General features: G+C 35.5%; 1 protein-coding gene across 2 annotated transcripts in view; it reads right to left on the reverse strand.

Annotated features, from left to right (window-relative positions):
* LOC119694119 (angiotensin-converting enzyme) overlaps nt 1–22,951 on the reverse strand; it is a 156,482-nt gene that overhangs the window by 126,148 nt on the left and 7,383 nt on the right. Inside the window, exon 2 of one of the 2 annotated variants that reach the window (XM_048621728.1) lies at nt 5,300–5,303. The exons of the other annotated variant lie outside the window; for it this stretch is intronic. The gene's annotated coding sequence lies outside the window, so the exon portion shown is untranslated. The remainder of the gene's footprint in view (nt 1–5,299; nt 5,304–22,951) is intronic. 2 annotated transcript variants of the gene reach the window in all.

The raw sequence follows: 22,951 nt of genomic DNA on the forward strand, positions 1-22,951 counted from the left end.
TTTTTTTAATTAAGGTCAACCGGGGCCATTGCGCCACAATACTTTGTCTTTCATATTCATTTGATCATAACAAACAGACTATACCTACGCCCTTTTAAGCTATAACTTGTCATACATATTAGGAAATTTTATCTAGTTTCATATTTTCATGCAATTTTGTAGAATTTTAAATATCTTCTACGTATAAATGACGTTTCTACAAAAAAAAATTAGGCGCAATAACCCTTAGTGGGGCTAATGCCTCTTTCACTAGTTTTGTGTGCTTGGAAGAGCTTTTTACAAGCTTAAGTAGATATAATTTATAGAATTACTATTAACGTAGCTAATTATTAGCTTGTAAACTAAATATTTCTTGTAGTTAAGGAGAACCAGTTGATCAAAAATTTTCGGGGCTATGGCGCCTACATACCCTAATTTCTTGTAGTGGCATTTACCCCATCCAAGATTCCAGGGGTGCTCAACATTTTATTTATGAATATTTTATTGGAATTAAAAAGGTAGAAATACTTCCATGACAAATTAAAATACAGTATAAAAGCATACAAGGGCATATTTTTTATAATTTGCAATCAAACCATAACTTTAATTTAGTAAGTTTGTATACCATTTTAAAGTCTGACGGAATTTTAATCATTACAAAACTATTAAGAGTTTTAAAAACAAGTGGGATGAATGTTAATTCTGATACGCCGTTAAATGTTGTTCAATATTGCAGAAGGCGTCATTAGCCTAGTATTTTTCGTTTAGGGGTAATTTGGTGCTAATGTCACTGGAACTTTTTCATTGCTCGTAAGTGTATAAAATACATTTGTCATCAACATACCTATAATGTTTAGAACCTCTGAAAATGGGGCTATTGCGCCGCAATAGAGGCAATAACCCCATCAGCCAAGAGGCATTTATCCCAAAAAAAAGCTAAACCTGCAATTTTTAGTTGCATATTGTGTCCAAATCTTACGTTATTTCAAAAAAATAATCAAAACAATATGTAAAGCAACAAAACAATAACAGTATTTACAGTTAGGAAACATAGATTCTTTTAAACAAACACACATTTGGAACGATTCAAAAAAACGTGTCAGGAAACCGGAGGTGGCCGAAAGAGGTGAAAAAATTAAAATGGCAGATTATTTAAGAAAATTAACCCGGATACGACATCTATTGGTCAGTGGTAAAATTTTGAGTTCTAAAGATAGATAGCAGATGACTCCAGTAGTTCTAAAGTATGCGGTTCGGAAGATAAATGGATTCGAGGCATTAGCCCCGTAGGCGACTTGGCCCCGGTTGACCTTATCGGTATATATAATCTCTCCACCAATTTTTGTGGCAATCGGTGTAGAAACGGCGGAGAACGAGCCAGGACAGACGGACAGACAAGACATCATGAAACTATAAGGGTTCCTAGTAGACTACGCTACGGAACCCTTAAAATACGGGTAGGTACCTACCTAAGTACTTTTAAAACACAACCATGTGAAATGGACGCATACGTGGGCCTCAAATTTACTAAGTAAAAAGTTTTCGCCTTCGGCTTCTGAAATTTAGAACCTTGACATTTTGAAGATTTAAGCAAAAAAAAGGTTCAAAACTACGAGAAAAGTCGTGTGAACTACTTTAATGGTAGCACTAAGTTTTAAGTTATAAGTTTAGTATTATTAACTAGTAAGTAGTCACCCCGTAAAAGTTTTTTTAAACCTGATTTACCTTCATACACAATATTATTTATATAATTTAGCAATAAGTAAATTATTTATGTATACTTATATGATAATTATATAAATATCTACCTATATTATTTTGCTAAATCAACAGAAATAAAAATTGTAGGTAGGTACATAAAAATTGTATTACGCATTTTTAGTAAAAAGACGATAATTTATTGTTATCGAACAATAAATTATCGTCTTTTTACTAAAAATGCGTAATACAATTTTTATGTACCTACCTACAATTTTTATTTCACCTAATTCTATTTCTTCCAGAAACCACTTCGTTAAACCCGCTCCCCTCATCATGTGCCCGTGAGATTTCCGACAAATCCACAAGAAACCTTCCAGTTTCCTGCACGGAAAATATTGCTTTATGAAATTTTAATTCCTTTTCTTCACGTAAACGATTTCCGAGATCGTTTCTGCCCACATTTAAGACATATAATTTCCATTAAGTTCTGGCAATCGGGCTAGAGGTAAATTGAAATATGGTGAAAGATTGTGAGAATTGTTCAGATTCTGCTTATAATTCGTTTAAATATATTAAATTATATTAAATATACATATATATAAATAGGCTAGGGTCCAAATTATTAATCATCATCATCATCATCACGAACCATTACGTTGTCCCCACTGCTGGGGCACGGATCTCCTTCCAACGAAGGAAGAGTTTAGGCCTAGTCCACTACGCTGGCCAAGTGCGGGTTGGTGGACCCCAACACAAGCAAGCTTGTGCTGAGAGAGTTGTCGGGTAAGTGGGCAACCCGACTGTCAGATGTTTTCAAGCCGCCCGAAGGCCTCTCATCCAACACCAACCTTGGATGCATCCTTTTTTTATAAAAATATGTATAACTTTTACACGATTCGTCAATTCAAATTACTTTCGGCCAATTATTTGTTTGCGCTTAATATCCCCGTTTTCCTGGTTCAACTGTTGTTTTGTTACAAAGAGAATAAAAACAATCCTTTCGTTTTGCAAATTGGGTAGGTTTGTTATTTATTTATTTCAGGTAAATTAGGTTTTTCGTAAGCAACTTACCATTATTACTACAGGTCTTTTGGTAGCTATGGACGATTATTATGATGACATAAAAATACACCTTTTTTACAAACTAAAATATTACTATACATTCTAGTAAACACAAAGGTAAATCTCAATACAATCTAATGCACTGCTGCAGTTAAGATGATTTTATTCTAAAGTTACATACTACTAATAAAGTCGTGTCAGTTTGTTAACCGATAACACGCCTGCTGAACAAACTAATTCAAATAAAACCATGGCGCAAGCTGTTGGTAATAGTTCGCTTTATGTTGAACTAGCCGCATTCTTCTACTTCACTTTCCTCACATCACAGTTTAGGCCCGGGTCTCCTATTTACTCTGTAGGTCGCGTCAAGTGTCACCGCCGTAGGCCGCGTCACGATACTCACTACATCTACGCGCCAACGTCGGCGTGTGAGGGAGACCGCATCAGTACATTTCTATAGTGAGCATTGTGACGCCCGCCGCCTACGGCGTGACGCTGGACGCGCCCTTCGGCGTAAATAGGAGACCCCGGCCTTATCTATTGCAGACTTCACTGTACTATGCTTTTTAGTAATGCGTTAACTCATGCGTCGTAAGGATTCATTTGACTTCCATTTTTACATTCTGGGTACTTCTACGCTCTAAGTTATTGGGACTTCTGCTCCCTTAGTCGCACTATATAATATAAAGGCGCCAATTTCTGACACTACAACTCCCAGGAACAAGTACCTATCTGTAATTATAATTATATTATACACTACTACATATTACAAAAAAAATAGGACAAGCCGGGGATAGAAACCGGGACCTTTAAGACTCAATTCGCGAAGTAACCGCTGCGCCATTCCATCCGTAAATATTACTCTAAGAAACTCAACAAGTCAACTACGCACAAAGAGTGAAAAACCTATTGTCCACTGCATTGTTCTTCCTTACAGCGCGGCTCTAGAGTATTCTAGAATTCTCTACATCCTTTGTAATAGATGTGCCTTGTTCTGGCTAACGAGATACCGGTTGAATGCTCGCTCATCTTACAAAATGCTGGGAAAACTCTCGGTTGTGTTGAAATGAACGTTTCAGTTCACCTCGGAATACTCACAATTAGTTTTTAACCTCAGACTCGCGGCGGTGGTACTGTTGCTAATAGCATTTAAAACAATTAGATAGGCACTTAGCTATTCATTTTGCTACGCTATTACTGGGTAAAGCGATTAACACGTTCAAGAATTAGTTAGGTATATGTGTATTTAAACAATAGCGTATTAGGAAGCATAAACTGTCTGAAATTAAGTAAGCATAATATTTTGAGCATGTCGGCGTGGTACATCTATCTTTAGGAAATTAACTGTTATATTTCGCCTTAGGTATTTCGCTGGTAACATAGTACCTATACTGACGAATAATAAAACAGTGTCATATTGAACGTCAATGGCAAGTGGAACTTTTTCATTGCTCGTGAGTATAAGTTATGTATATATTATATTTATTTATTTTTTTAAATCCTTTAAACAAAATGTAACGTGTGTTTCTATTATTATCAGATCTGACCCTTTCAAGTTAATAACACTAACCTTTATAATGGCACCGCTTTAAATTGTAGAGTGTTTATAATTTTGTACTTATGAGTACACTTTATATATCACCGTAGTGTAGGGCATGCTTCTGCGATTCAGATACAAATTTTGTAGATTTTTTAAAGGCGATAAGTAAGGCTTAACGCACATTTTAAAATAAAGTCAGAAAAAAAATGTTGAGTTAAAACTAACTAAGACGATCCTTGTATAATTGTCTTCTTACGAAAAATACAATTAAGCTAATTACGCTGACATTACGGATCACGACCACGAGTGGCAATTTAGGGTAACTTTCCACCAATAGACGATAATGGCGATAAATAACCAGATTGGTACTTTACTGCGATTTGTTACGGGTCAGTGTGTACGAATAAAAGAACCGTTGGAACTGGCCAGCTAAGTAGTAGGAAGGCGTTAGATTTTTCCAATATAATTTGGCTGCAAATAGAGAATAAGGCCTTGTTTCACAATGTCTGGTTAGTGGCTACCTGCTGTGAGATAAAATACGTGCTGTCACTCTCTGTTATTATTTTTGACAGTGACAGCATGTATTTTATCTTACAGGTAGCCACTAACCAGACATTGTGAAAGAAGGCCTAAATTTAGGGTCTTTGACAAGCCCATATACATTGAATTTAATTGATTTGCTCATGGTAACTTAGTCTGAGAGAGATGCGAGTTCAAATCCCGGCCTTGAGAATAAGTTGGTGAAGAAAAACATCGTTAGGGAACATCTAGTTCTAGTACGTGAACCAACCGGCTGTGGGCCAGGGTCCAAGCTTAGGAAGAAATTTAGACTTTAAGGGAATATGCAAAAAGGTTCTCATTTGATTGAGCCAAGTGCTGGGGGGTCACTTAATACGACGAAAAACTAAATTTCAGAGCGCTGCGGCGTGAGCGGCGACTCTATCTCGTTGTATTAAACGTACCGATTGAACGACAACTCTCGTTCGTTCGTTGTAAAGAAACCCTCCAGGCACTTACAGTCCTGCAGAAAATAGAAAAGAATAGAATGTAAATAAAAACTAGTTCTGTCGTAGTCAACTCATATGATACAACTTTAACAAATGAAATCTGTTGCACACTAACTTTTAATATCTGAATTGCAACGCAACAATTTTGCACTGAAAAGTACAACATTCCTCCGTCGTATGTAAAATATACGAGGAACAAGGTAGGGGAATATTTCAGCTTGCTAGCGCTAGTGTAAAAGTGCCTTTATAGCTGTATAAAGTGTATGCTGGGAATGTCTTTATTGGCACACCCACAGCACAGAATGCTGAGTTGTTTATGTCACTGCATTGTTGCTAACAAATGGCTGAGATGAATTGGAATTGACGTCTTGAAGTGAAAAGGCAAACTTGCAGTTGTACTTTTAAAATTACTGTGTTACTGTTAAAAAATAAAACTTTGTTTATTGGGTGTTTAAATCTAAATTTGACGTTTTAGCTTGTATCTAAGGTTTGATAGTAAGGCTCTAAAAGTTTATTCATTCAGCAGGTGATATAGGTAGGTACTAAAGTTCTACTAAACCGTGTTTCGACACATTTTTTTATAACATTGACATGGGTTTAACCGCATGGTTGATGACTAAGGGGATTTGATGTAAATCTCATAGATCATGGTATACATTTAGTTAGCTTTAGCATAAAGCTATAGCTCACAATGACAAGCCGTGTTATCTTTGACGGGATAAACCGTTAGTATTAATTAGATATTTCTTGGAAAAAACACTTCAAATTCTTGAACATAAGTAAGTGACTTATATAGTTACATTTCCCAATTATTAAAAAAAATGTCTCGTCACCGACAAAATCAAAGAGAAGAAAATACCTAAAAAAAATCAAATTTCTAAAGTCGTGTTAAAAGGTCAAAATGAGATCTTTTTCTGCTTACTATAAAACTTTCAGAACATCCTGTAGAAGCCACCGGTTTTTCGCTACGACTTCCGATTTGTATTTCGAAAAGGATTTTCACGATAAGCTTTATGACCTAAAGAGTAAGCCGCATTTAAAAATCCAAATATAGATTGTAAAAAGCTTTATCACCTAGTCACTGGCTTTAGAAATCCGTTGTGCGAAATTATTATGGACCTATTCGTGATAACGTGGACACTTACAGTGGGACTGGTTCACAAACTGAAGGCCACAGCGAGCTATGGAAAGAGCTATGCTTGGAGTCTCTCTGAAAGATCGCATCCGGAACGAAGTAATCCGACAGAGATCTAAAGTCACCGACATAGCTCACCGAGTTAGTAAGCTTAAGTGGCAGGGGGCTGGTCACATCTGTCGAAGAACCGATTGCCGATGGGGTAAACGTGTTCTGGAGTGAAAGCCGCGACTAGGCAAACATAGTGTGGGACGCCCTCCGGCTAGATGGGGTGACGACTTGCGAAAGGTGGCTGGTTATGATTGGATATGGAAAGCTAAAGATCGCATCCAGTGGCGTGCTTTGGGAGAGGCCTACGTCGAGCAGTGGACTGCTATAGGCTGATGATGATGATTCGTGATAAAGTATGTGTAGTGTTCCTACCATTACGATATTCTGTTAAAACTATGCAGAGTGGCAGTAAACCAGCTGCAAGTAGATGCTAATAGAAAATTAGATGTTATCGGTTGTCAAAGTGAATAGGTAGCTAATAGTAGCTATTAACAGTCAGAATTGCAGATTGGTTTTGTTCAACATCTGATCATTCAAATGCTCGATAATTGACTAGTATTGTCACCGTGTTAAAGTATTAGTCAGTCAAATAAGTCGTTTTCAACTTTTTACCAACACGCTAAGATAAAGAATTTTCTGATTTAAGTTCAACCCAAACTTAGAAACACAAAATATGTTTTTTTTAGGTTTTGGTAGGTACCTCTGAAACCAATACCTCTAGTACCAATTGAAGCCCTTAGAAAATCGAGACCTATATATAAAATTAATAATGTTCATGTGACAATACGGTATCGATTTGCGATACTCAAGTGGGCAATCTGGACATCAATGGCCACAATTATGAGAGCAATAGAAGGCATCTGTTTTGTTTAAATGGCTCCATCGGAGTGGAGCGAAATAGGCCACCGATCTATCTTTGAAATAATCTCTTACCAGTTACAGATGTAGGTGTACTATGATAGTATGATTGTAGACATACGTATTAAAGTATAACTGATTGAATATGTGGTGTTAGAAATTCACACGATTGAGAGATACCGAGATAGAGCCATATTTATTATTCTTATACTTATGTTGAAAATGAATCAACCCAAAAAAGTTGGCAATTTAGTGTTTGTAGTAATTGAAGTCACAATAGATTGTGTAATTTGTAGATAAACGTTTGTACAATTCAAGTCTGCACGCCATCCAATTCCAAAATAAACAATTACCCTGAAATTATCTTTAAATTGTCAATTTTCTGAATAGTGCGTTAATAATAATAATTAAGTACTTAAGTTGTTAATAAATAATTGTATTTCCCCTAATGCGTTTATGTTTCAGGGATCAAATGCTAGCCTAAAAGCCATAATATATTTGCCCAAATACCTAATGTCCTCCTAGCCGAATTTCGACCACGGCGGCCAATCTCAATTGAGATCAGCCATCTACGCAGGAGTAGATTATAGTGCCCAAGTGTGTGCGCAGTACACAGGAGCACTCTCTGTTCCATCACTCTCATAACCCAATGGGACGGATTGACCGACACGACTGGAGAGAGCTAGGCGCAGGACCGACTGCTTTACATGCCCATCCGACAGCATGGATCATTTCACTGTTTCGGACATCAGGTGATCAGCCTTCTATGTCCTAACCAAACTTAGAACCACAATTTTTGAAACACAAATTGATGGTCCCACCCGGGAATCGAACCCGGGACCTCTGGGTCATGAAGCGAAGCTTCTACCACTAGACCACAGAGGCAGTTACACTAGGCCCAAATACCTACATACATGATACCTATATTTGGAGGCATAAGAAACATTTCGTCACTCTCTGGAATTAACAACATGATTTTTATCTAAACTTGCAAAGCTTGAAATTCTATGAAATACGAGAATGAAATTCGATAGTTAGTAACTTTATCAGATCGCGTAGGTGTGAAAGAGAACCTACAATTAAGCACTAAACTAAAACCTATAAATCTGAATGCAATCGTAGTTTCGATTTCACAATAAGTACGAGTGGGTGCTTGCTAGTAGCTGTAGGACTAAGTTGGACGTAGTTTTGGCAAATACCTACACTGTCAAAAATTACCGAAATATATAATATAATTAATTATTCGAAATATAATATTAATTAATTAATTAATGTTATATTTCGAATAAATTCTTAAATACTCATCTAGATAAGGCAGCATACAGCAACCGTTATACAGGTTAAGTAATATAATTATATTAGGGGAATTATAAAACGAGCGAACAAAAAAAAACTTTGCGACTGATGATGACATACTGTTTTAATAACTTGAGCGGTATGAATTTGAGTTAGCGAAAAATTAACTAAACTGACGACGAATATTGATTTATAATAAAATCCAGAACGAGCTTACAAAAAGTGGATTGTGATAAATCAATTTCAGATATTAAAATTTTATACGAGCGACTTAATTACTAAGTGAGCGACTGGAAATACAAAGAGGGCAACTTCAATATTAAGATAGATTCGATTTTTCTAAGTGAGGTTATACTTAGCGAACTACTAAAAAGTTAACTTTGTGTAAAGTTTTGTATGCTGCTTTTTTAATGATTATTGGTTACTGATATTCTATTTCAGGGTTTATGTTTTTTTATTTTGATACGCTTTTTTAATGAAAACTACAGATTTTTAAATGCGCGCGAATTCGAATGGGGGCGGGGCGACAAATCGTTGCAGTCAGGTGAGTTGTAGTAGGGCTCCTCATACCTATAAATGATTCCTAGTATTAATAAGAAGTTTTTTTTAGTTGACTGAAGCGTCTTATTTTATTTTTTGTTCATTTGATTGAAATAAATGCATGCATATTACTTTATTTTTACGGAGTACATTGTTTTATTTAATTACCCTTATATTTCAATAATAAAATTTCTCAACTAATAGAATAGTGTTTCTTCAAATAGTTATTTCATATTATTTTTATTTTTTAAATGTGAGTTCATTATGCTCTGCTCATTAGTGTATTTTTCAAAGTGGTTTTTGTATTGGAAACACTTCATTTAAGATAAAATGCCGCTCAGTATAAAAAATACATTTGCCAAATATTGAAAAAAATGCAGGACGTAACGTTGACACTCGAACAAATATTAGGTCGCTCAAATATTATGAAGCTGCTCATTTTGTATTTTAAGTAACTCAAATTAATGTTTGTAAGTTGCTGTTCTGTTGATTTCTCGTCACTCGCAGTCAGTCGCTCACTTAGTAATTCTATAACCCAAATTAATTAATTTTGACACTTAGAACTGTAATTTACAGTCACTCGTTTTATTGCTACCCATTATATTATAGTTTTTTTGTAAAGGTTTTCACAAATTAAATTATCTTGGTCCTATTTACTTATCCAGAGAGCATAAGTTCACATTTCAATACACGCGTAACCCAGCCAGGTAACTAGGGAGCTATTTAAAACTCCAGAAAACGTTTCTCGAGCCAGATATTTTCCCAACAGTTGGGCACATATAACTTATAATTTTTCCGTTTGACTTTCACTCTTATGGCTCACGGATTTAAAACGCTATAATCCCGAAACAGGTGACCTTTACGCGAGTTCTGCTGTACCTTTTCATTATCAATTTCACAGATCAGTTTGTTTCCTGTAATATAATTAGGCTGGAGTCCCAGAGGCCCATTTTAATTGTGGCTTTAATTTATCTTTATTTCCAAATGAAAGCGCGGCCTGGGATTACATTAAACACACAAACGTGACCAGAATTTAGACTGAATTCATCAACAATTACCTAACATTCAGGTCTAATCTAGGGTCATTGTTTTGAAGAGCAGTTATTCCTTTAAATCATTTATACAGGATGGAAAAAGAAATCGTGACAAGAAGAGAAAGCGTTTAGTAAAACGATTTAAGTATATTATAAAATGTAGTGAATTCATTTGTGGCGTACTCACCACACATAAATATATATATATTATTATATTTAATTATTTACCTATTACAAATATTTACACTTACACTATACAAAATAAGAAATAAAATTATAATCTAAAAATACCTATTTATATACCTACACCTATATTATTATATTATACAAAACATTATCTATTTATATCATAATTACCTACACACAAATACACGACAAAATTATAACACCTTATTTTTGTTGTCAGTGGTTAAAAATGTGATACACACTTTGCCGTTTTTATTATGCGCTTACCCGCGAATACTGTGCGCGCGAGCAAGCGCGCATCAGTTGCCAGTCGTGAACTACACTTCCGCGGCTATTACATTATTTGTTTGCGCTCTCGCCTGTTACGCGAATATCAACCGTATGCCTTTGTGATAAGGACTATTGACTGTTCGTGTTTCGTGTATCTTGTGTAAAAACTGTTCGTTAACTTATCTAAAAACTATTTGTGCTTTCTTCTTTCACTCCTTCTATTCTATCTTTCGATATTTTCTGTGTGTGTTAGTGTGACGTTAATAAACTGTACATATTATTTTGGAGTTCGGACTTTTAATTTAAATCGTCGCACCTCAACATACCTAAACATTCATCATGAAATAAAAGATAGACGTAGGTACATTTATGTAAGAATAATTTAAAATTAATCTATGAGACACCAGTAATTAATTTATAATGTACACACATACCTACTAGATCTTAGTATTAATCAAACTCGACGACGACCGAATGGTGTAGTGGTTAGTGTTCGATTCCCGGCTGGGGCAGATATTTGTTTAAAAACAGATATTTGTACTCGTGTCTGGGGTGTTGATATTTATAAATAATATGTATTATCATTTATAATATGTATCTATCCATGTTTTTGTGTAGATATATCAGCTGTCCGATACCCAAATTACAAGCTCTTCCTAGTTTGGGGTCGGATGGCCGTGTGTGAGCTGGCCCCACATATTATTATTATTAAAGCTACAAAAATGTACCCGTACAACGTCAACTATTAATTTGTATTAATATCATCATTTCACAACATATAAATACCACTTTCAAAATCAAAGTGAAGTACGTACATTGCATCATAATAATAAATATAAAAAATATATTTCTGCCCAGAAAACAATTACCAATAGGCTCTAAGAAAGCTCATTTAAATTAGCAACAGTCAGAGGCAATCGCTCAAACAGTAACTTCGCAGTAATTAATACACTTCCCCGCTTCCCGCTCCATCATCTGACATGAAAATTTTACGAAATTGTTCTTTGTTTTGAAGCTTTCACTGACGTCATCATTTTCTTTTTTTTATCCTGACGAGTAAGGGTTCGTTCTCACAGACTGGGTCGGAGAGGGCAGCAGATTTTTCTTTTTAAATTACTAAATCGTACAAACGATATTTTTTCGTAAAAAAAGTAAAACAAAAGTTGTTCAGTATGAGTAGTATGACCCCGTGTGTCACACCCTATCTAACTCACAGGCTTAGTATACAACATTTGTAACACCCTGTATATTAAAATATGATGTACACATGCAATAATACACCTTGTTGCTAAAGGTCAAGGTTCTATATCTAACGCGATAAAAATCTGTTCCTTCCGATCCGCAGGTTGACCGGTAGAAAATAGTTTAAGCATTAAGTCCACCTGAATGTACATAATTAGGTACTTATGTATATTGTGCAATAAAAGATTAAATAAATCCGGGCCGTGTGATGTGAACGGACCTTTACCCCGACGAAAGATCCATAACCGCATAATAAAACCCGCTTCGGATATATCCGCGATGAGTGGCAGCGGTTAGCTGATTGCCACCATTATTCATTTACGTGCCTTACCGATACTTATTCGATTTCCTTAATGAAACTCTTTTATCCGATATAGCGTTTATTTCAAAGGAAACGAGTTGAAATTTCTACGAATTTCAGGCAAAGAATCATGAGAAGTTATGTATGTATAATATGAAAGTGAGCAGGCATGTAGAATTATTGTACTGTATACCTACCATCACATTCAATACACATAATATACAAATACATTTTGTACAGGTAAACGCAGTTTAGTGAGTGAAAGAATAACAAACACTAAACTTGGCACCAAACCACTGAGCAGATTTGGAACAGCTAACATTAGAGTATCACATAGGCTACTTTTAATCCCGGTATTCTCATGGAAAAACTTTTAAAAGCATATCAAAACTCACTGAAAACGCAAGTAATAATAATACATTATGCTAAGGGCCTGTTCCACAATGTCTGGTTAGTGGTTACCTGTCGGATAAAATACATACTGTCACTGTCTAAAAAATAATAACAGAGAGTGACAGTACGTATTTTATCCGTCAGGTAGCCACTAACCAGACATTGTGGAACAGACCCTAAGACTTTCATCTGTTAAAAACACTTCAAGGTAGGCGTCACTGTTTAATTAGTATTCCGAGACATCGCGCAATAATAACTTTGTGCCATAAAATAAAACCTGGCTGCCGAAGTAGGAACAGAGCTAATTAAAGTTGTTAAGAAGTGCCATCACTGTAAGATGTAATGGTGCACTAAAAACTTTACGTCACACCGCCACGCGTTTCACTTCAGAGATGAAAAAAAAACTATACTAAAAACGTGTTATAATAAATATGAAACCATGCTAATAACATGAACTTTACGCTGAAATCAAAAATAGTTTGTATTTGTTTATTTTACCTGTATTTTCTCTGCTTTTCTGAGTAGTACCACTGTTGACTACAAATGGGATGGACATAAAACGATATGCACGAAACCGTTTTTTAATGAAAGCAGGAACTAGGATTATATTTTCCGCGTTATTTATCCATTAAATCACTTCCTATGAATTATGGCGTACAATGGGTCTGTCGGTCGACAGACGACCGTGTGAATAAACAATTAAGAACACAAAAGGTCACCTTTTCCCCGAGCCTGTCACCGCAACGTGAAACATTTTCGTTTAGTCGACACCTCGAACAATTGAGGGATCACACATAGTGGGGCCGAAACTACGCCATTCACCGTACATTGTCCCCTATCACCCCTTTGTAAGTCTTGCGAACTATCCTTATGGCACGGGCGTAAGAGCGATAGTTTGGTGGTAAGGAGACAGGCGATTTTGAATGATACGGATGACCATTGTGATTGTTCCTCGCGGCTAACTTTGAGCCGCTCTCTAACGAACTCATAGTTCGGGAGCTGGAAGCTCCTTCTTTTTCGTTTTTTGAAAAAGGAATAATATTCAGCTCGTCAGCCTCAATGGCCAGTGTTTTTTATTCACTTATTTTCCTACTTTTTAATCAAGTTTTTCTTTTTTCATTTTCTTTGGTATGAATACCTATTGGAAGGAATACATTGGCATTAGCTACTGCACGTTTTAAGTTGGTACGTTATTCAAATAACTGTGACAAGCAACTGATTTCCCCACCAAACGTAGATTTAATTTATACGCTAATGAACTTGTAACTTCTAAGAAATCATCATGTCATTACCAAACGCTGCGTTCGCTCACACTCAATTACTTGAGTCCTCGAAGCCAAGCGAATTGCTGCGACCCGCGTGTGACTCAATCTTGTACATTTGTGTCAATATATTTATAAGCCTCAAGATATAATACTAATATCTAACTTAAAAAAATAAGATACCTACAAGTTTTTATTTTTTTAATGAAAGTTTTATTAATTTCTATAAAATAACATTGTTGCTAATTAACGTTTTGTCCCGTATATTGGGCGAAATAATAAATATTTTTACCGTGTCTAATTACACGAGATTCAATAAGTTATACCAGAGTTTGCTGTTCTAAATTTTCCCGACTGCGGCCAGGGCAGATATTTGCTTGTCCCTTATTTTTATATTGGACTATAGGTAACTTAACATAAAGTTGGAAAAAAATAATTATTGCACTTCTCTTACCCCACAAATGCATTGTGTGTTCTCCCGGACTATTCTAGAACATTGAATCAAACCAAAACTGTTAACACACGTATTTCCACTAATTGAAGTAAAGCCAAGACCTGGCTTTAATATCGGACAGACACAAAAAGGGTCCAATGTCAAACTGTGCTACTTCAGTGAAAATTAACTCCAATCCACTCTGCTTTCATTAAACCTATTGGATTTTATAAAGTGCACGTTACGGAGAATTTCTTAATTTGAATTTCAGCTGACTCGTTTTTTTTCCTGGATAACGAGTAGCTATTGTTTAATCAGTGCAGTTTGATTAATGGGATACATTTTAATCGGAAACTGTAGAGCAATTTTGATTAAGTTTTCAAATTATTCAAGCATTTTCTGTAAAGTACCACCTACAAATATAATTACACTTTGAGGATGCTAGTAAGTATCGTATACAGGATGGAAAAACGAATACGGAATGGAGAAGAAATGCCTTAAATCCTTTAGAAATTTTAGTTGTTCGGTCTTTCGTAACTAAAGTAAAGTCGAAAAATATTATGTACCTACAACACCTCTTGTTAGCCTTATTTTAATTAAAACATTCTTGTAACCAAGACGTCATTTTGATCTTAGCAAAAAACCTTATCTACATTTTTTAGACGTGACAAGAAAAGCGTGGACAAACAAATCTCAATCTTTGGACGGCGGATTCGGAATGTAAACAAAATCATGTCTACAGCTAGACGAAATCCAACAAGACGTTAACCTAATCCACGTTTCAATAGCCCCTAAAAAATATTCGAATATTTCAAGAATTTTGTTCAACTCAACGGCGGCAATCTGATTAACATTTCTTAGAAAATCTGAGGACATTTTTTAAGAGCAACGCGCAAGCACAAATAAAACCGTGTTTTGAACTTCCCCTTTGAACTTACAAATAGAAGGGAAAAGAGATTTAAAATGGAAATTTCCCGAACTTTCACATTTGAACTCTATGTAGTTGCTAACAGCTGAACTTGAGGGATCTTTACTACGAAAAAGTACAGAAAATAAAATACTGCCTCGAACTTTAAGTACTAAAGTTATGCAGACGCGCGTCGGTTCGGGCTTAGTCAACGTTCTACGAGGGTTACTCTATCTTGGCAATAAACAAACAAACGAGAGCTGTCATGATTCAGTACGTTGTAACACACCGGTATAAAGTTGTGGTTACCGCATCAGAAATTTCGTCTCGGAAAGATAGAGTGAATCCACTGCGGCCCTCCTTAAGTTTACAGATTGGAATGCTTCGACATGAAATATGCACATAAATTTCCCCTTTTTTGTAGAACAGACCAATCAGAGGGATCTTTTGAACAATTGATTTGAAAAATCTTTTAAAATACTTACGATTCATACAACATAATTTATTTTAATCAAATCTTGTTTCTATTGGTCTCTTGATTCCGAGAACATGATAATGAAGTTTACATTTATATCTAAGTTCAGAATTATTCACTCAATTTTGTTTTTACTATAATTTCTAACAAATACCTATTTGTTAAAAAAAACTATCTAACTACTGTGTCGCTGTGTCTGCGTTTATATTTTATTCATAATAAATAGGAAGTCAATGTTTTAAATGTAGATATATGAATCCCATTGAATCGTTGGGAGCATGAACAATGACTTGATGAAATAAAAATGCGCATAGTTTTGAATATTTTTACCTTCTGCTCTTTTTATATTAATATATTTTTAAAATTGTATTTATCATAATTGACTAAATATATAGGTATTTCCTGTACTCTCGTTGCTACATATACCTAATATCAATAAAAATTACCAACCAATAAAAAGATTTTCTATTTGTAAACCTTACAAGATTTTGGATGGAACCTGATTACCTATTTTTTTTAAACTGCGTACCTTTAAAACTAATGCTTTCATCTCAGTATTTAAAGCCGATCAACACTTATCCTGAGAGTATTTTAAGCCGGCACAAAATTCTAAATAACAATAACCAATAAACAAAAACACAACAACAAAGCGTATCAGATTCTGATCACAATAACGAGGGGAATCCGAATCGAATGGCATCAACCGCCGTGCTTGTTGACACTTCATTAGTTTGTCAATTTTGTCATATCCATCGCGGTGGCTCAACCTCGGTCGTGAATTCCAAAACAGTTATACACTACCGAATATCAGGAACAACTGGATGGGCTATTCGAAGAAGCGAGGCGATTCCGGTGCGATTATGATATTATTGATTCATAGGCTTGTAAAACTAACGAACGAGAACTATTGGGTATAAGGAAATAGTGAAAGCGGCTAAACATCAGCGGGGCAGTGGGTGTAATCTCACGATACTGAATAAACTTTTTCTTCTCTTTGCTATTGTTGTCTGTTATAGTGCAGTGCAGTGACGCACCGAAACTTCGTTTTTCATAAGCTAAAGTGATCTCCCTGTACTTAAATCCTAAGCCGTCGGATTTGACTTTGATTTCCCGAGTTGAAGACTATAGTGCTTGAATTCCATAGACTAGATAGATAGAGGATTTTCTGCCCCCGACTATACGTACCTAATCAACCTATTCTATCAAGACACAATACCCCAATATTATATTAATATATTATACCTACAATAATGTTAAATTATATTCACACAAAACCGCATTCATATTTCACTCTAAGCTACTATGGAATGGGGATTATGAAACTGTATCTAACTAAAACGATAATCCCTGAAAATTTAGCATGGAATCAGATTGCACTGCGATTTTGAACAACACTTCATTGACGAACAAACAGAGGATCATTGTATGTTAATATTATCGTTATCAGTTTACGAATCGTTCGACTGAAATGCATACGTAATTATTCGAAGTCAGTCTTGCGTTGGCAGCAGGATACAGTTTGGGTCTAGGTCAATGTATATATTTTGGACTTTGTACAGCTCTTAATACCCACGTTTTATAAGAGTTGTATTCGACTAATTTATTCCAAGATTAGCAACTGCTTATGATTCATTGCTTGCTTTCGATAATTCTGTAATTTTTTATGTTTATCGCATTGCTAATCAATTGTTATCGCTGATGACAGTATATTATATCAGTTAGCTACTGCATTTTTACATACATTACGATATACCAATTGGTTCAAGGTGACCATGATCATAGAATTTATCTTACCTCAACTATTGTTAAGTATCATAGTAATTGTAATAACATGATACACCTAACAATTGTGTTGTTTGTGGTACAATGTAGACTGTGCACTTAATTATTTATGGGATATTTAAATAAATAAAATATAAATATTATTAATGTGATAATATTTACTTATACTTATAAGTAATTATTTCACATCACCTACATACTAAGTACATTGGCACACACATACACACACACACAAAGCCCAGCCACGAGCCCAGTTCTCTGTTTGCCGTGGGCCTCGTCCAAGGCTTCAGATATTTGCTATAGCCTGCCTGCATTCTCGGCAGATAGAATGAAGTCAAATACCTACATATCTGTCTGTAAACAAATATTTGATACAACTTGGAGCCAAGACTGGACCATCAGTACTAATGAAACATATGGCTCAGAACAATGTTGATCAAATCAAGTTTTAAACCAAAACATCTTATTATTGCATTATTAGAGCGGTGGCAGCTCAGTCAGGTAAGCGCTCGCTTCTCACGCCAGAGATAGAAATTCTTTCTAGAGTTCTTTGAATTTAAGTACAATCGCTATTACGGTGAAGAAAAACATCTTGAGGAAACCCGCACATTAAGCACATCTAGAATCTAGATATTATGTGAACCCGCAGTGGACCAGCGTGGTGGGAAATAGACCAAGCTTTGGAAGGTTTAGACCTATGGGGATATGCACAAAGGTTCCATTCGAGAGAGCCAGGTGCAGGTACTTTAACACCCCCACAGAGAATAGAATCTTAGACTAGACTGAGGCACCGCCGCCTAACCCGCAGTTACGAACAAACATCTTATAAGACCTTTTTTAGGCAGCATGGTGTAAAAATATTCAAACTGGTTGTGCTTGTGTGCTATTGCCGCTTCATAGATAATAAAGGAAGTAGGTACGTAAGCATACTTAACTGAAGGACGTATAATAATTAATATTCCACGTAATATGTATTCAGGAAAGCGGCTTATTATAAACATGCTTATGAATATTATGCATAAAATTTAAGCAATAATATTATTAAATCTGTTAAGAAAAATAACGCTGATCGCATTGTACTGAGCGTTAAACTCGGTTAATCCCGATCAGAGCCACCATTTTCATATTTAAAACTTATATTATTATATAATTAATATAATAATTATCTATATACATACTATCAAAGAACACTTCTGTAAAAACTCATTTTTACAATTTGGGTACAATACACAAAAATGCTGCAGCTTTACATAATACAATTTTTTTCATTGTATTTCGCCCGTAACTCAAGCTAAGTAGTAGTATCTTTATAAAATCTAAAACTGGTTCTCAATTCCTAATGTTACAATTTGCCCCCAGCTCGTTACAACAGCCCCAATCACGGGGTAAGTTGTAACACCCGCCAATTTTTTTTCAAAAACGTTTTAACAAAAAATCTTGACCGTTTTGAATAAAAAGTTGTTAATTGGAATAGTATTGCTAGATTTCTTGAATCCTGAACAAGTAAGTTTTCATAGCCATGAAATCAAAAAATGTTACAACTAACCCCCCGCTCCCCTAAGTTCAAAATAAAAAAAAAAAAAAAAAAAAAAAATATGTACATAGGCGAACTTAATGCTAACAGCATTCTCTTCCAGCTAACCTTGGGTGTTGTAAGTAGTTATATGTATTATATAACAGGCCTATGTCCTAGCACAGTTAATCGTTAATCTCGAATGGTACATTTCATTATGGTCGTTCCAATTTTACGAACGGTTGCTGCTCAAGTTTAGCGGAACCCAAACGGTTAAGATTTCATTTTATTATTACGTTGGCCCATAAATATTTATGGCGTCAATCCAGAGTAATGGATGCCGAATGTTGTATGAAACTGAATTAATATTCAGGACAAGGAAGGCGTTTCTTTCAGGAGACTTCTAGTTCTAGGGCTTAAATAGTTATAGAAGAGAGAATTTTATATTTAGGCCGGCCACATACGTGCCGGTCGGTATACTTGAACGGTTTTTCGAATTCATTTTTTTTAAATAGGTATGTGGGGACATCTCACACACGGCCATCCGACACCAAACTAGGCAGAGCCTGTGATATGGGTATCGGAAAGCTGATATATCTACACAAATACATAGATAGATACATAATAAATATAAATATCAACACCCAAGACCCGAGTACAAATATCTGTTCTTAAACAAATATCTGCCCCAGCCGGGAATCGAACCCGGGACCTTCGGCATAGCAGTCAGGGCCACTAACCACTACGCCATTCGACCGTCGGTATACCATAACTGAAGACTTGTGCAGGTATACGTATTGGAGCGTGTGTGTGGCAAGACTTGCTCAATTTTGCCGATGTTTTGTCACACACGCTCCGGTATAGTTGCAGAAGTATTCAGTTCTGGTATACCGTTCAGGTAAACTATGGTATGGTATATATATGGTATGGTATGGTATAGGATGTTGCCGCCCCCCAGACTATGGAGCATTTTCTCTCCTGTTCCCTGTGCCCTTCCACCTGCACTCTTGAAGACTTACTGCAAGCCAACCAGAATTCTATCAAAGTTCCTTCTATTGGGTCTGGACCAATTGGCATGCTCACTGACACGAAAGAAGAAAAAGTATACCCGGTGTGTGGCCGGCATTACACGGCATTCTTACACGGATGGTCTTGGCCATAAAGTCATAACATAAGTCTTTTAGAGTAGCTTTTGGAGGTCCGTTAAAAAAAAACAAGTTTATATAGAACTAATAATAACTAACATCACTCGAGTGATTCAAATACACTGTAAGCAGGTTCTTTTCTCTATTGTGCAAGCATTTTAATAACAAAGTAACCAACAAAAGCTTTAACTTACATACCGGAGCAGAAATTGCAGACAATAAGAGTAAAAACAATAGATGTAAAAACAACCAGTACGGACGGTATACCTACCTAACTGAAATGGTTTTTACAGAGAAATCAGAGAATATCTATTTATTTATGTGTGAAGACGTTTTTGCACAAACAACAGATTATAAATTATCTACTTTGAAAATAACAAAAGCAGATTAAGTGTAAACAAAACTAGAATACTTAACTATATTATTATACTATAGCTATATAAATAACAATAATAATAACATAACTACATAATGTCATAAAAAGGGGTTGATTCAAGTAATGAAAGAGTTTCATGATTTAATTATAATGCCCTGAGTCTATTTTGTACCTATGTACCATGTTACTGAAAAATCATCATTTTATTTACCAAAAACAAATCAACATGATTGATACATCCGTGACCCAACGATTCAACTGCAAACCAAACATTATATTTGAGGGTCTTATAAATAAAGACATTGATACGAATTTGATACCATTTACTGCAAGGCTATCGATCATTACGAGCATAAATGTACTAACTAACCTCTGGGTTAGGAATTTGTCCCCAGATTGCAGATCAGACGACCTAATGGCGTAGTGGTTAGTGACCCTAACTACTGAGTCGAAGGTGCCGGGTTCGATTCCCGGCTGGGGCAGATATTTGTTTAAACACAGATATTTGTTCTCGGCTCTTGGATGTGCCCGTAATATGGCAATAGGCCCGCCCCCTATTTCATTGGGACTAACTAAGTGGGTGCAGCAATGCACCTCTGCCTACCCCGCAAGGGAGTACATTAGTACAAGGTGTGAGTGTTTGTATTATTGTATTGCACATCAATGGTCGTAAACTCCCTTTTGGTTCTGTAACGACGACGATTCATATTACACCATGTAACTCTAGAACGCCAAGGTTACATCTTCATCACTATGACATAAAAACTCAAGGGACTCTTCTACTAATTGTTACGGCTTTGAGATCGTAACAAGATCTATTTGTCTTGTTTGGGGCATCAGTCTTGATTTGTGTCGTGTCGCGACGGTTCATGGTCAAATGTTTACAGCCGAAAGTAATAGTGGAAAAATTGTGTACCTACCAATATTTACGTCAACGGCAAATCTTTTTTTTTTCAAATACAATGTTGAGAAAATGCGATTTAAAAAACTTAATTTCGACAACAAAGCTAAATGATGGTATATTATTTTTTCTTTACTTATATGAAACTGATAATAGTATAACGTAGAATTTAATTATCAAAAAGATATATTTTATAAACGTCAAAAGTGGGTAAATTTTCCTCTCGAACCTTGTAATAGGGATAACGCTTACTGTTTTATTATTTACTCAAGCGCAGTCACAATATGTAATATATAATAATACAAACACTTTCTGTATTATTGGACAGTTGAATATATTCTGTCGGCGGGCGTCATAGCTGTTATGTTTTGTATGACAAAGCCTTTTTCAACTGCAAAACAGCACACTAGCTACATACAAAATAATAGGTTGGCATGGATTTTTCCACATAAATAAATAGTCTTACAGATGAAAATGTAAAACTAAACACCAATAGGTACCTACCTAAGATTTTTATTTGAACAAAACTTTTAAGATTTTTAGTAAGTATAACAACTTTTACTTATTTATATACCTAGTTTGATAATTTAAGAATAATCTCTAACACTTATGTTATACTAAAAAAAATGTAACCACAGATTTAAAAAATCGCCTAAGGTGGCTAAATTTATTTAGAGGTATAACTAGGTGTTGCACGCTAAACCGCTTTACCTTAAGTTTTCCTGTAGAATTCCGGGATAAAAAGTAGCCTATTAATTATGTTAATCCAGGGTGTTAGCCAACATACCAAAATTCATCAAAATTTCTCCAGTAGCAAGTTTCAATTTAAAGAGTATGTCATACTTTTAGACTTCCACGTTTAAAATATAAAAAATAGGAAGTAGAATTATTATGAAATGTCTTCATATCAAATATTAATTGTAAGCATAATCGGAATAATTGTACCTGATCATGAATTCACTGTTTGCAACAATAAGTACTTAAATACACTTTGTAACTACACACATACCAAACATTATTAAAACTAATCCCATACGAAGACAAAATGTCAACTAACAGCTAAGATAACAAGAGTAAATTCATTACATAAGGTCCTATGTAAATATGTATATCCCATATGGTACAGCAGAGGATCTACCAAGCCTATGAATCTCTGGACCACTTTTAAGTCGTAAGCCGTAAGGGTCATATCTAGATGGTGGTAAAGTTAATGACACTCTTGATTCGTCCATGGCCAATGATGTCGTAAGATTTATAAGTGATGTTCTAACATCGTCTAAGTGCACACTTTAATAAACAAATAGTCCCTTTTGCAAGTATACCTAAGCTAAGTGGTAAGTGTGACTAGAATTAAGCATAATTATTACAAGCGACCGTAGTCGAGCTATCTTCAGTGACCATAACTGATTATTGAAGGTAAGCAACACATGGCACGGTCACTCCTTGGATGGGTGACAGATTTCAAGCGGTTGTTTTCTGGGTGCTTCCGTGCTTCGGACGGCACACTAAGCCGTGGGTCCCAGTTGCTGTTTCGGCAGCAGTCGTATCGGGCAGCTTGAAAA

The sequence above is a fragment of the Plutella xylostella genome, chromosome 6 (genome assembly GCF_932276165.1).
Source record: "Plutella xylostella chromosome 6, ilPluXylo3.1, whole genome shotgun sequence".
Classification (NCBI taxonomy): domain Eukaryota; kingdom Metazoa; phylum Arthropoda; class Insecta; order Lepidoptera; family Plutellidae; genus Plutella; species Plutella xylostella.